The sequence below is a fragment of the Pecten maximus genome, chromosome 7 (genome assembly GCF_902652985.1).
Source record: "Pecten maximus chromosome 7, xPecMax1.1, whole genome shotgun sequence".
Classification (NCBI taxonomy): Eukaryota; Metazoa; Mollusca; class Bivalvia; order Pectinida; family Pectinidae; genus Pecten; species Pecten maximus.
In genome coordinates, this window is record NC_047021.1 from 27,398,518 (window position 1) to 27,411,953 (window position 13,436).

General features: G+C 35.3%; 1 protein-coding gene across 1 annotated transcript in view; it reads left to right on the forward strand.

Annotated features, from left to right (window-relative positions):
• The window catches only part of LOC117330427 (HMG box-containing protein 1-like), a 35,622-nt gene extending 26,322 nt beyond the window's left edge, over positions 1-9,300 (forward strand). Inside the window, exon 13 of the mRNA XM_033888702.1 lies at positions 2,302-9,300. The gene's annotated coding sequence lies outside the window, so the exon portion shown is untranslated. The remainder of the gene's footprint in view (positions 1-2,301) is intronic.
• The last annotated feature ends 4,136 nt before the right edge of the window (positions 9,301-13,436 follow it).

Genomic DNA, 13,436 nt, shown 5'->3' on the forward strand with positions numbered 1-13,436 from the left:
AATGGCGGCCATTTTGTAACATGATTGCGCAATCATGGTTTTCCTGAACAACACCTATTTCAAACTTCTTCTCAAATTCCACCGGTGGGATTCAGCTCTAACTTACCAGAAATGATCCTTAGATGGTCCAGACCAAGTGTTATTATTTATTGGGTCGGTCAGATATCCAAGATGGCCAACATGGTCAACAGTGCCACTATATACTTGCTACAGAGAATGCATACTACAATAATATAAGGGTTTTTAGCTCACCTGCCCGAAGGGCAAGTGAGCTTATGCCGTGGCGCGGCGTCCGTCGTCCGTCCGGCCGTCCGTCCGGCGTCAACTTTCCATTCAAGCAACTTCTTCTCAATAACCAAAAGGCCCAGAGACCTAATATTGGGCCTGTAGCATGCTGGGGTGAAGGGCTACCAAGTTTGTTCAAATGAATAACGTTGACCTTCATTCAAGGTCACAGGGGTCAAAAAGGCTAAAATCTTTAAACAACTTCTTCTCAATAACCAAGAGTCCCAGGGACTTGATATTGGGTCTGTAGCATGCTGGGGTGAAGGGCTACCAAGTTTGTTCAAATGAATGACCTTGACTTTCATTCAAGGTCACAGGGGTCAAATATGCTAAAAAAAAATTAGACGACTTCTTCTAAATAGCCAAAAGACCCAGGGACTTGATATTGGGTCTGTAGCATGCTGGGGTGAAGGGCTACCCAGTTTGTTCAAATGAATGACCTTGACCTTCATTCAAGGTCACAGGAGTCAAAAAGGCTAAAATCTTTAAACGACTTCTTCTCAATAACCAAGAGTCCCAGGGAGTTGATATTGGGTCTGTAGCATGCTGGGGTGAAGGGCTACAAAGTTTGTTCAAATGAATGACCTTGACTTTCATTCGAGGTCACAGGGGTCAAAAAGGCTAAAATCTTTAAACGACTTCTTCTCAATAACCAAAAGTCCCAGGGAGTTGATATTGGGTCTGTAGCATGCTGGGGTGAAGGGCTACCAAGTTTGTTCAAATAAATGACCTTGACCTTCATTCAAGGTCACAGGAGTCAAAAAGGCTAAAATCTTTAAACGACTTCTTCTCAATAACCAAGAGTCCCAGAGACCTAATATTTGGCCTGTAGCATGCTGGGGTGAAGGGCTACCAAGTTTGTTCAAATGAATGACCTTGACTCACATTCAAGGTCACGTCGATCAAGTATGCTTAAATCTTTAAATGACTTTTAGTGAAAAGCCAAAGTGCAGAGAGACATTATATTGGTCCTGTAGCATGCTTTCAAATAACTTGCATCCATATATGAAAAGATCACTGCATTGCAGGTGAGCGATTTGGGCCCATTGGGCCCTTGTAATTTAGAGTCAGATGACCGTTAAGGCCCCTGGGCCTCTTGTTCCACAGATACAGTTATATAGGGGAAATAAATGTGAGTTCTTCTTCTTCAGAACTGGTGAAATGATTTAATCAAAGAGTAATTGTTTGACATGAAGGGACAACAACATTCATGCTACTATGGGATATAACATGAAGTAGTTGAGGTTTCCACACCTCGATCACTTATATAATTTTTTAGTTATGAAGAGGTAAATACACAATACTCCATTATTACCTCAGCTGCTCGAGGCTTTGGTGTCATTTGGAAACAGATGATTACAATATAAATGTTTGTTGGGTATGGAAATATGAACATAGTCATAGTGTTGAGGATGTACGTGACGAGCTGACTTCTCTAAGCGAAGGTGTTTATGTCACCTTATCCTGATGTCGATGTTCGGCCATGCATATACAATCGGCGTAGTCTACACCTGGTCTAGCTTGTACACGGATGTATTTATGTACCTCACTCGCATGATCGTAGACTACACCTGCCATTGTCGGCAATATAGATATTGAGTATACATGTATAACATTGTATATTCGGTCATCTTTTACAACTATAGTGTCATAATTAGCAGTCTTCCTCTCCATCCTGGGGACTAATCCAAGAGTCATCACATATATGGTCTGTAACCATGGTTTCACTCTGTACAGTAGACATACCAGAAGAATACCTGAATATCTTTTAGGGGCAGGAAACATTGTTTATTCAACCCAATAGAGTTGAATTTACACATTGTTTGGAATGAACTTATTTTCATAAAATGATCATGTTTCAGTTTTGGCTAAACTTTTTTACTCAAATTTGGCTAAAGTTTTTTAACTTGAGGGCGCCAGTAGGGGACATGTATTGGTTTAGCAATACTTACAGAATGCTTGTTAATTTTGCAGTTTTCAGAACCATTATCTGACAAATTTCTGATTTTATTACAGATGTGAAGACAATTTGACATCTGATCTCATCTACATGTATCACTGCCAATTCCTTGGGTTTTAGCCTGGGCAGCAAACTTTATGGCACCCAATGGAAGGGCTGATTGCATTTAATGGTTAAACAAATTAATGTGTAAATTGTTCGTTTTGATACAACAACTAGAGACAGATAATTTATTCAAATTTTGTCACCACAAAATGTGATTGCGTGTGTTTGGTTTTTTTTTGTTTTTTTTTTTGAGTTGAATTCCATAAATGTTGTCAGTCTCTAGACTCCTACTGATGTAAAAGTTCCAGGTTTTCCAGGTATAAAGTATACTACGTAGTGACCATGCCTTATTTGGTCAATGAAAGTTCCAAGTTTTCCAGGTAAGTAGTGGCCATGCCTAGTTTGACTTACCAGAGTTAGTGAAATAAATACTTTAAAAAAGTATTTTGATTTATAGGAGGAAGTCGTAATCAGAGTTATCTCCCTCTTATGCATTTGTTGAAATAAAATACAATATCAGTTGAGAGGATATGTATATAGCTAGGGAGCCATGGTAAATCTATAACTCAAAAGTTATCGGTGAAATGGTGACATTCAGTGGCATTACATTTTGTATTCTGTTCTTACCATTTTGGGGGCAGCTGAAGTATGATAACCTGAAATGAACATTTCATGTTAAATTCAAATCTGATGTGACCAGTCTTTTTTGACTGACTCTTTGGTATTTTTGTTTCGTTTCCTTACTATGTATACTTTAAGATAAGATAGAACATCTAGAAGAAAATATTGATCATAATCACAAACTGACGATTTCAGTATCTAATTCCACTCATTTGTTAAGTATGGCGACTTTTTTTATTGATTTTTAATTGTTGACAAATTACAATGAAATAGATAAAACGATATCAATTATTAATGGCAACTTACCTAATTAATGAAAATTAGACATAAAATATATATCAGAATTAAATTTAAATAAAGAAACAGTTAAACTAAAAACAAGATTGGAATTTCTGTTATTACATATTGTTAAGATATTGTTTCAAAAGGTTGAAATAGAGAAATTATTTACAACAGTTGGTTAAGTTTGTAAACAAACTGTTGTGTGGAAAGGAGACGGAATTTTTTTTTTTTTTATTATTATTATATTATATTTTGGAGTTAGTGCGAATACTACACATCAATACGCACATGAATTGCTCAGTATTTGACAAATGTCACATTCCCGTTTTATGTGGGAGTGAATATTCCTAATGTTTTACATAGGGGTGTACACAACATTCCTGATGTTTTATGTGGGGTGTCTACACCAGTTTTGAAGCATTTTATGAACTTTATATAATATTTATATACTATTTATATCAGTTACGAATTTTATATATTTTGTGCAAAAAAAAAATAAAAAATGTGCAAATCCTGTTTTTCTTGTAAGTGCCTTTAGTTTATATAAAAGTCATTTGTGAAGTTGAACTGATGACTCTAAGCATAGATTGTGCTTCGTTTGTAAATAAGAAATGTTAAATATTTTCGTGTATTCTATAATGGTTGTCCATTTAAAATTTTGATTGCAATTGTTTTAAGTTTCAGATTTTCTAGTCGTAAATGGATTCACATAAAATCTATTGGTGCCATATGTTATTAATCCCATGTCAATAATTCATTGTCCTGTTAAGACATTATAAGTAAGTATATGTACGTAGGGTATCAGTGCTTGTTTAAGATTTACAGTGCTTCTTTATAGAAATCTTTGATGATTTTGTGCTGGACTTTTTAAGTCCTTTTAATTTTTTTTTTAATTTTTCATTTATTTTTTTTATTGGATTGTAATAGAAATTTCATTCGTGTATGTTAATTTTATTGCAACAGGAAAATGAAACAAAATCACAAAAAAAGAAAGAAAACAATTTTGTAAAGCTATAAACATCTTGTCCATTACTTTTTACGTGTTGACATATATTTTGGTTGAACTGGAATACGTGTTAGTTGTCCGGGTGTATCTTGTTTGTAGGAATTGTTTCTTTTTACAACCTTAAAACAAGTTTGATACAAAGATATTGTATGTAGTATTTTGTCAATGAATGTCGAGAATGATTATTGCAGTTGAAATTGTTTATTTGTTGCTGAAAGCAAAGCATGCTTAGTTCAAATATTGAATATTAATTTATCGTTTATGTCTTCCAAATATCAATCAAACAATTTTATATCAATTTTGTGTGCAACGAGATGAGATGAAATATTATTTGATGTCATAAGAGATTTTTAAAAATGAATTTGAGATATTAATTTTCACTATGTTGCAAGTCATGATATAAGAACTTTATCAAGCATAGTCATTACAAACAATAGATTGTATCTTTTTAAACTGTGGGACGGATTGTGGAATCCATAGTGATCAATTAGTAGGAAATTGTTTGTGATTCATTCTGATGACATGTTTTCCCTTTCATTGTTAGTGTCCAGCTCGAAATGTGAAGGGGTTTTATGTTTCCTCTTACTAGCACACCTTTTTGAAATTAGTATGAAATTCTTTGTTTATTTACTTAAAATACACTTGAAAACTTATTGGTAAAAAATTCGTATAAATGCATGATTATTTTAGAAAGGAATAATAAATGAAATTCATGCCTGACAAAATATCACTAAATTAGCAAACATATAAACATTTGAATTGACAGATTTAGTTCAAGTATCATACACTTTTGAGAGGAGATAACGAAAAAAACTCCTACATTTACAAACGGCCTGCATGCCCGGAGACAAATGTACATTTCATTAAGCTTAATAAAAAGTAATTACTTGTTTCTGGGGCCATTTTTGCTTAAAAGAGATGGAGAGTTAAATTTATAATTTCATTGTTGAAAAAACAGATGAGGGCATGTTTTTTTTTGTTTTTGTTTTTATTTTTATTTTTCCAAACCATTTTGCTTTTTCATATAAATTGCTTCAAAATAGCAAACAATTTTCATAGATCTTTGTTTTTGTTTCACATTAATGAACATGTTCTCTAGTTTCATGGTTGAAAATAATGGATATTACAGGAGCAAGGGTTATTGGTGATGCTTTTTTCTACACATTCGTCTCCCAAGAAATAATGAGGGATTTTTAATTCAACTAGGAAAAATAAATGAGATCATTTTTTTTCTTCTTCAAAGCAGATGATGGAGGGCCCGAGAACCAACTAATTAATTATTTTTGTGGCCTTATCAACGGACATTTTCAACAAATATACTTTTCATTAACAACGGAGGCTTACCACAAAAACACACTTTGGAATGGAGACTGTCACCATAAAGAAATCATACACTTATTTTGTCACCATACATATCTGGATAGAGATATACCACACATCATATACTCATTAGTCTTGCCAAATATAATCTGCATATGTTAATGTTTTAATAAAATTACGCAAATGATACTTTATCTGTTACTCTAAATGAACGTGTTATTCGAATAGTAAACAAGTATGAAAAGAAGCCTGGATAACCACGTGTTGACACATACTTTTATCATATGTATGATATGATTATGAACTGGATGCAGTTTTTGAATCGTAGATCGATTGACAAGTTCTTTAAGATCAGGTTTGTGTGTAATGTCATGGCTTTGGAAATTATTCTTCATTGAAACGTATTGCTTATAATCGAATACGGTTTTGAATAGTAAAACAAGGGCGGTAATTTTTTAAAGCAAAAAGCCAAATACTCCTGATTTCATTTATCTAAATAAAACTACAGTTTATTTTATAATTGATTAGATAACTTTAATAGTAACGTCTTGTTTTAATCTTCATTTCCAGGGACCTTTTGATGTTATTGCTTTCTTATTTAAAAAAAAAAATGGACAAGAATGGGTCTTTATTAAGTTATAATTTAAGAGGTATCTGTCGTCTGCCCTGACTAATGTTACTGTTCAAATCCGTAACTTCTATACGGGAGACATGTGTTCATATACTCATTGTTGTTAGATTGCGTTGTGACAAAAGATTGGTTTATTTATATATCAAAGTATTACAGTTGATGTGCAAACCATTCCAACAGAGATACAAGCTTTTACATTGCTTTCTTCCAAATGTAGAATTGTGTATTGGAGAATTGTATTGATAGCTATAGGTTTTATTGATAGATCTCTATATACAATTATATGGTGTTATTTTAACCTTTATGAAATTGTATGTTTTTGTATCACGCTATGATCTCAGATATCAAGATGAATATATTTATTGAATTTACCAGAGAGAAAGTGTGATTTGATGATCAATACTTAACAGCACACATCATTGATATCATGTTTTTATTTTGAAAGAAATCATAACATCTGCATTGAGAATTGTTTCATTTCATATTGGAGAAAAAATATTAATATTTACTTGCCTGTAAGATGACGGACGAAAATCTAAGCATGTATTTCTTTGTTACCATCTCTCCCCGTAACGTATAAGCGCTCCCCCTTTAGTTTGTGATGTAACGACCATGGTGTCTGCATATGTACTGATATACCCCTTCCATGAAATTATGGTTCCGTCCGTATGTAGACTGGATTTTGTCCTGCCATGTATTCGGTTAAATTCCAGATATGTGCAATACCATAATGGAATATGATTTTGCCCGTGAATTTAACTCTTGTTTCTCATATTTTATAAGTAGTTGAGGCAGGAGGGAATTAGAAGGGGGAACTCTCAAGTGTGATGATGCTGAGAGTTTAAAAGCGTTTTTACACGTGACCTTATCCCTACATTAAAATTTATTTATATATTAGATTCATATTCATTGTAATTGATGCTACATTCTAAGTAAACTTATGAAAAACCTATGAATTGTAATATTCGCACTTGGTATTATATTTATGACCCATCGATTACAATTACAGCGTAAGCCTTTAATTACTTGTCAGGATAAACCTATTTTAGTCCTCGGGCGTTTCTCGTGTAATGCATTCATTAAATTGTAGAATAATATTGTCTTAACATATTGATAACCCTAAGAGTCTATACCCTGTAAAGTACTCTCGGATTTTGTTATTTTAAATATGTCTTATGAAAGGTAGCAAGAAAATCATGTCTAAGCGAAGTTAAACTACTTTCATCATTCAACTAATTTCTTCACATCGTTTTACCAAATATATTGTCACGGTATTTTTATTCAGTATAAAATAACATAGTCCAAAGGTGTTAATATTATCGAAACATATTAACACTATCACCAGGCAGCGATTCCACTCACGTGCAGCTAGCATTTACATTGTACATCTTAGTATTTAGATTCAAATCATTCTTTCTCTCATTACGTCATTAAATTTGTTATTTTGTACAGTATTTTTTTTAAATATTTTACTCAGTGTGTTGTAAAACAATGTTTATGCTTATTATTATACTGTACTGGCTTATTTTGATTTACGAAACTTGTAAGTGATGTACACGTGTGAGTGTGTGTACAGGCTACACGTTTTTGTTACCGAGTTGAGAAGATTGAGCGTGCTCAACATTTCCAAATTCTTCTCCAGTGTACATTTGAAGCGACTATAACTGTAGATTTCGTGCTATTTTTTCTTCTGATGATTAGTGAGATAGTTTTAGAATATAGCGTTACACGAGCCAATACCGTTAACATGTTCAGGGTATCTTTTCGGGTTTTAGAACTTTGTTTATCTCGATTGATGTTTGTTAAAAATGCTACACGAAAAAGAAAAAAAAAACGTATGGAGTCACATGGATGCGTGTCCGCGCAGCATCCTGCTAACGAGCGGTAATATATGAGGCTGATTGATAAGTTGTAAGCCTCGTATTGAAGGATTTGAATTTTGCCAGACATATTGTATTATTTTTCAACATAACCTTCCTCAGTATCTACACACTTTTGCCAGAGGTGTTTAAGGGCCTCAATGCCACTTTTATAGAACTTCTTTTCTTGGCTGTTCAGAAAGTCGCCCAAGTCACCCACTGCATGTTAGGGTTAGTGCTGGGGTTAGGGTGCCTGGGACAGCCGTTTTCAGTTTTGTAAATATATGAAAGTCTGATGGAGCGAGATCAGGTGAATAAGGCGGATGCTCAATCAATTTAAAGCCACAATCGTGAGTGGCAGCCATGGCAATGACAGACTCTTTCACCCTAACCCTAAACCTAGCCGAGTTTTTACTTTTTGTAAAAGCTGCTTGCTTTGTTTACTTTTAGAGTGCTACCTCATCGATATAAACAAACCAAATGAGACTAGTCCTTGGGTACACGGCTTTATATAGCCAGGGAATAGTAGGACTAAAAGAACATCCCTGAGTACCTCCTTCAATACGAGGCTCACAACTTATAAAATAAAAAGTCCGTCATCGTAAGCATTCTTGTAGGACCTACAGAATTGTAATGTTATGGTTTTGCGCTGTTTTAAGTATCAACAAATGGTTGCAGACACTTTAATTTTTCGTATAAAAAGGTAAAGTCTTACTTTTATTATTTTTTTTTATTAAATTGCGCCAGATTGTATCTGTAACGGTGATGTTTACAATTATAGTCGCTTTAAAGTTTATTTTGAGTTGCATGCTGTCTGTTTACTTTGTACATGTAGTTGCGTACTTTTTGGTGACTACTCCACGCGCATTTACATGCATTTATTTTATTCGGCTTGATTTTTTTCTTACAATTCTCTTTTTTTCCAACAAGACTCTTAATATTTTCAAAATATAAAAAACAAAACAAATAGCGATTTGTAGTATTATATAGCGTCCATCGTTTCACTCGGTATTATCTACGAAAACTGATAAATCGGGCATTACTTGATATTGAATGAACTGCTCGTCCGGAGTAATCGCCAAAAGTAAGCCAAAACAAAATATTTGAGAAAAAGAAAAAGTTTGATTTATTGATTTGCCAATCATTCTATTATGCTATTGAGCAAATGTAACTAGTGTTTGTCCTGATAGGAACACTCGTTCACTATCTCGAACGGCTTTTAAGATATGTGATTTGATATACGCACAATGTCATTAGAATGGAAGGAAAAATAAAGAGTTCATTTCCGGAATTTGTTTTGGGTATTTGTATGGTTTAAGCACGGTACTGGAGATTTGTATATTGTTCTGCGTTGTTAAAACAGAATGGAAGGGTTCACAGATGAAATTCGCCGAGATAATATAACCTGACATACAATTTTCTTAATGTAAATAAATTATGAACTCAAAATAACAAAATACATATTTAAATTTGTTATTCAAATATTGTTTATGCAACACTTAAAAAAAATGTATTCAGATTAAACTTATTGAGGGACTAAATTCATCAATAATCCTTAAAAGTTTCCATATGAAAGGATCACAGAATTAAAGGAAGGTTTCTTAATTAATCAGATTGTGTGATATTGTACTCGTTTTTGGCATGCGAGTTCGTGATGAAGTCTTACAATGACGTTATGCATGCATTTGATTGGGAAATAAAGGGCCTATTTCCAGTAATGTTAATTCTCCATAGGAGCCTGCCCCCGTATAATTTCTTATCTAGCTCAACTACAGTTTTTTTCTTTTCCGAAGAATAATTTTACACCTTTCCGACACCCAGATTTCATAATGTCAGTGAAAATGTATTTTTATAAAGTTGTCATTTTGAGCATCAAAGACATAAGGTCGTAAATAAAAGAAGGTTATCTCGAAATTGTAATTCGCAACATAGTATAAATTTCTTTTGATAAATATTTCCAAAACATCGTGTTTATTCATAAAACATAAAACAAAAATTTTCTCGGATGAAAATGCACTTGCAGAGACACACTTATGAAGAAAAATGCCATAAAATTGCAATTTTCTCCCGTTATATAGTTTTGGATGCAAATTTCCATCACAAAATCGGATAGAGCTTTACTTGTACCAAAAATCAGCTAATTCCATGTGGTGGAACGTTCTCATATCGCCGCCTGAATGTGGTTGTAAATTGAAAGAAAATGGGAAATGAGTAACAACCTTGTCTGAAACCCTATTATATAGCTTATTATATACAAAATTTTATATTGAATATCAGAGCGGATATTTTCATGACAGTTTTATGATATCTAACGACTAAATAAACAGTATCGATATAAAGATTTACACTGAGGACACCCTGATACATGAATACTGTTCTATCTCAAGTTGTCCTCTTTTGAATTTTCTGATCGTGTGGCCTTGTACATTTATCCGTATCTTCTAGTCTTTGTCTATACGTTTACGGAATCATTGACTCGACGCTAGCTATTCTTGTCTCACTTTCCTTGTTTTATTGTCCCATCTCCAAAGCGTTGTGGCTCTGTCAGGGTTGGGACCCTGACTTGTCTCACTTTCTTTGTGCCTGCCGACCACGCCACATCGAATAGATAGATTATCCATATGAAATACTTTATTTTGTTCTAAGTAATCAATCAATTCTGCGCTTCTTGGAGGTATTGAATGTGATTTATTATATTGTGTAGTTATTTTGTGTAATTAGTTGTTCGTTATTTATCACACATTTTCGCATAATTGTACCAAACTACTAAGTATTAGCTGTTTACAGCAATCATCGGTGGCTTGCTATTTTGTTACTTTATCGACGCTTCATAAACCAATCGTTATTGTTTCAAGATGGAGGGTAAATGTGTTGGAGAAGGCTGTCAACTATACTTCAAGAAACGTAGTGGCAATAAGAACACAAGTGCACGCAATGTAAATAGTCCACAATATAAATGGCTCCTAGATACGCTGGTGCAACAAGGATTGATGTCAGCAAAGGAACAAGCACTTATTTGCCAGAAGTGCTACATGAAGTATCTTCGGAACAAAAATCAGCCTGAACCTGAACCCGAGCAGAACCAGGAAATAGAGGAAGAAGACGACTCCCCGTCCCATATCCTGCCGTTACTGACCCTTCATGATCTTTTGAATGGATCATCTTCACACAAAAAATGCTGTCTCTGTCTTGTTACCTTTGCAATAAATGGAACAAAATCACCAGTCTTACCAAAACGTGCAAGACATCACCTGATTTATTCACACAAACTGTGGTGTCCCACTTCATCCCGCGTCTGCTCCATTCACCTTATTGGTAACGACTTAGATCCGTCTACAGAGGTTGTCCTTGATGGTAGGGGTTCCTTGGAATCTCAGTTACCATCAAAGTCGTCCGAAATCATTAATGACCTCCTAGAGGTGTCGCACGTCCTTTCACAGAACCAGTCTGCGTTTGCAATAAGCTTTTCTTCTCTTGATGACTCGGCATGCATGGCCTGGACAGGTTGGTCCAAAGATCAGTTCCGCGAAATCCACTCGCACTGTTCCCCATATCTTTCATCTGGTATATATACCAAGACTATACACGATGCTCTATTACTGTTCTGGGTAAAACTGAAAACCGACATTTCCTAGAGTCAGTGTTCTTCTCTTTTTGGAATTTCCAAGTCAAGTGTGTCCAAAAATTTCCACTCCATAGTACAGGCATTAGACACATCGATAGTCCCACAATTTCTAGGTCCGGATCACTTGACAAGAGAACAGTTGCTCGGGCACAATACTGTCTTTTCAGAAGCATTTTTTGGAGATAAAGCTACTGCCATATTAGATGGCACCTATATTTATATCCAGAAAAGCTCCAACCACAAGCTCCAGAGAATGTCCTACTGTGGCCAGAAGAAGAGAAACTATCTCAAATTCATGAGCATCGCCTTACCAGATGGCTACATTCTGGACACAGTAGGACCATTCACTGGCAGCGAAAATGATGCTACAATTACAAAAAAGGTCATGGACAAGCTAGTTACTTCGCTACAACCAGATGACAATGTTGTCGTTGAACGAGGTTTTAGAGATGTCCTACCAGTTCTCGAAGCCTCTGGCCTCAATGCTAGCATGCCGTCATACCTGAAACCCGGTCAAAGTCAACATTCTGACGTCCAAGCAAATCTTGACAGAACTATCACCAAATCGAGGTGGATTGTGGAATCCTATCATGGTCGTCTGAAACACTGGACGTTCTTCCGAACGCAATTGGTGTCTAACAGCTTTATCAATGTCATCGAGGCTTTGCTTCGAGCCGTCACAGCCTGTCTGAATGGTATTAGAGGACCGATCTACCAGAGATCTCCAGAGAGAGATGCCAAAGATAGGCTAATGGCTGAACGTATGAAGGACCGTTTGACAACACCGAATGGTTTAGCTCAGAGAGTCAAGACAGATCCGGATCTATCTAGACGGGCAAGGTCCGAGTTTGTCAAGATGGATGCATCTTCCGTACTGTTTCCCCGTCTCGATCTCGATTACTTGAGAACCATTACGTGTGGAACGTATCAGATATCTCTGGCTCCTGGTTACATCGCCGAACATTTAAGTGATGACGGAGACTATGAGGTGTGGCTTTACCAGCACTCCCCAGACCTTCTCCGATGTCAAATACATTCTCGACACAAAAGCCAAACGAAATATAACGTTTGGATACGGTTCACCGTTTCACCCGATGATGAGGCCCCAATAAAGGACTACTACTAGTACTGCCAGTGCCCAGTTGGAGAGAGAACGATGGGAATGTGTGCGCACATCTCCAGTATCTTGTACTACTTTGGGTATTTGAGGGCACTGGAAAACCCTGGACCATTACAACCACAGGTGAAGAAATTCCGGCAAAACTTGAAATAGTTTTCCATGCGGCAACGGAGTGCATATGTCGAAAGTATGTTTGGGGCTCGATATGAAAGATCCCCGTTACCATGTGACTAACCAAACTTATAAATATAGGTATTATACAATCGCCCGTAGCTATGAACACTCCAGTAAATGCGAAAACCAACCAAAATCATAAGGAACACGTTTTGTTTGTTGTTCTGTCTATTTGTCAGCCAATGTCTTCAACCACGGGGACTTGTGAAGTAGCCATCTTGGATTTTTTTTATGAAAAAGTGTTTCTCTCACTTTTTTTCATATTTGTGTACATATTCTCAACATACCGAGCAAATACTCTCGTGTTTTTGTTAATTATCTAAAGAAAGTCGAAAATCGGCAATTCAACCATAGGCTAATTCAACCCAAGATTTGAAAATGTTCCACCACTTACATGTTGATGATTTTTCCTCTCATCAATAGCATATTACGTACTGTTTAATAGGATAAAAATTGGTTTGCATCCAACGCCCATAAAAGGGTGTATTCTCTAAAAAAAACACAGTTT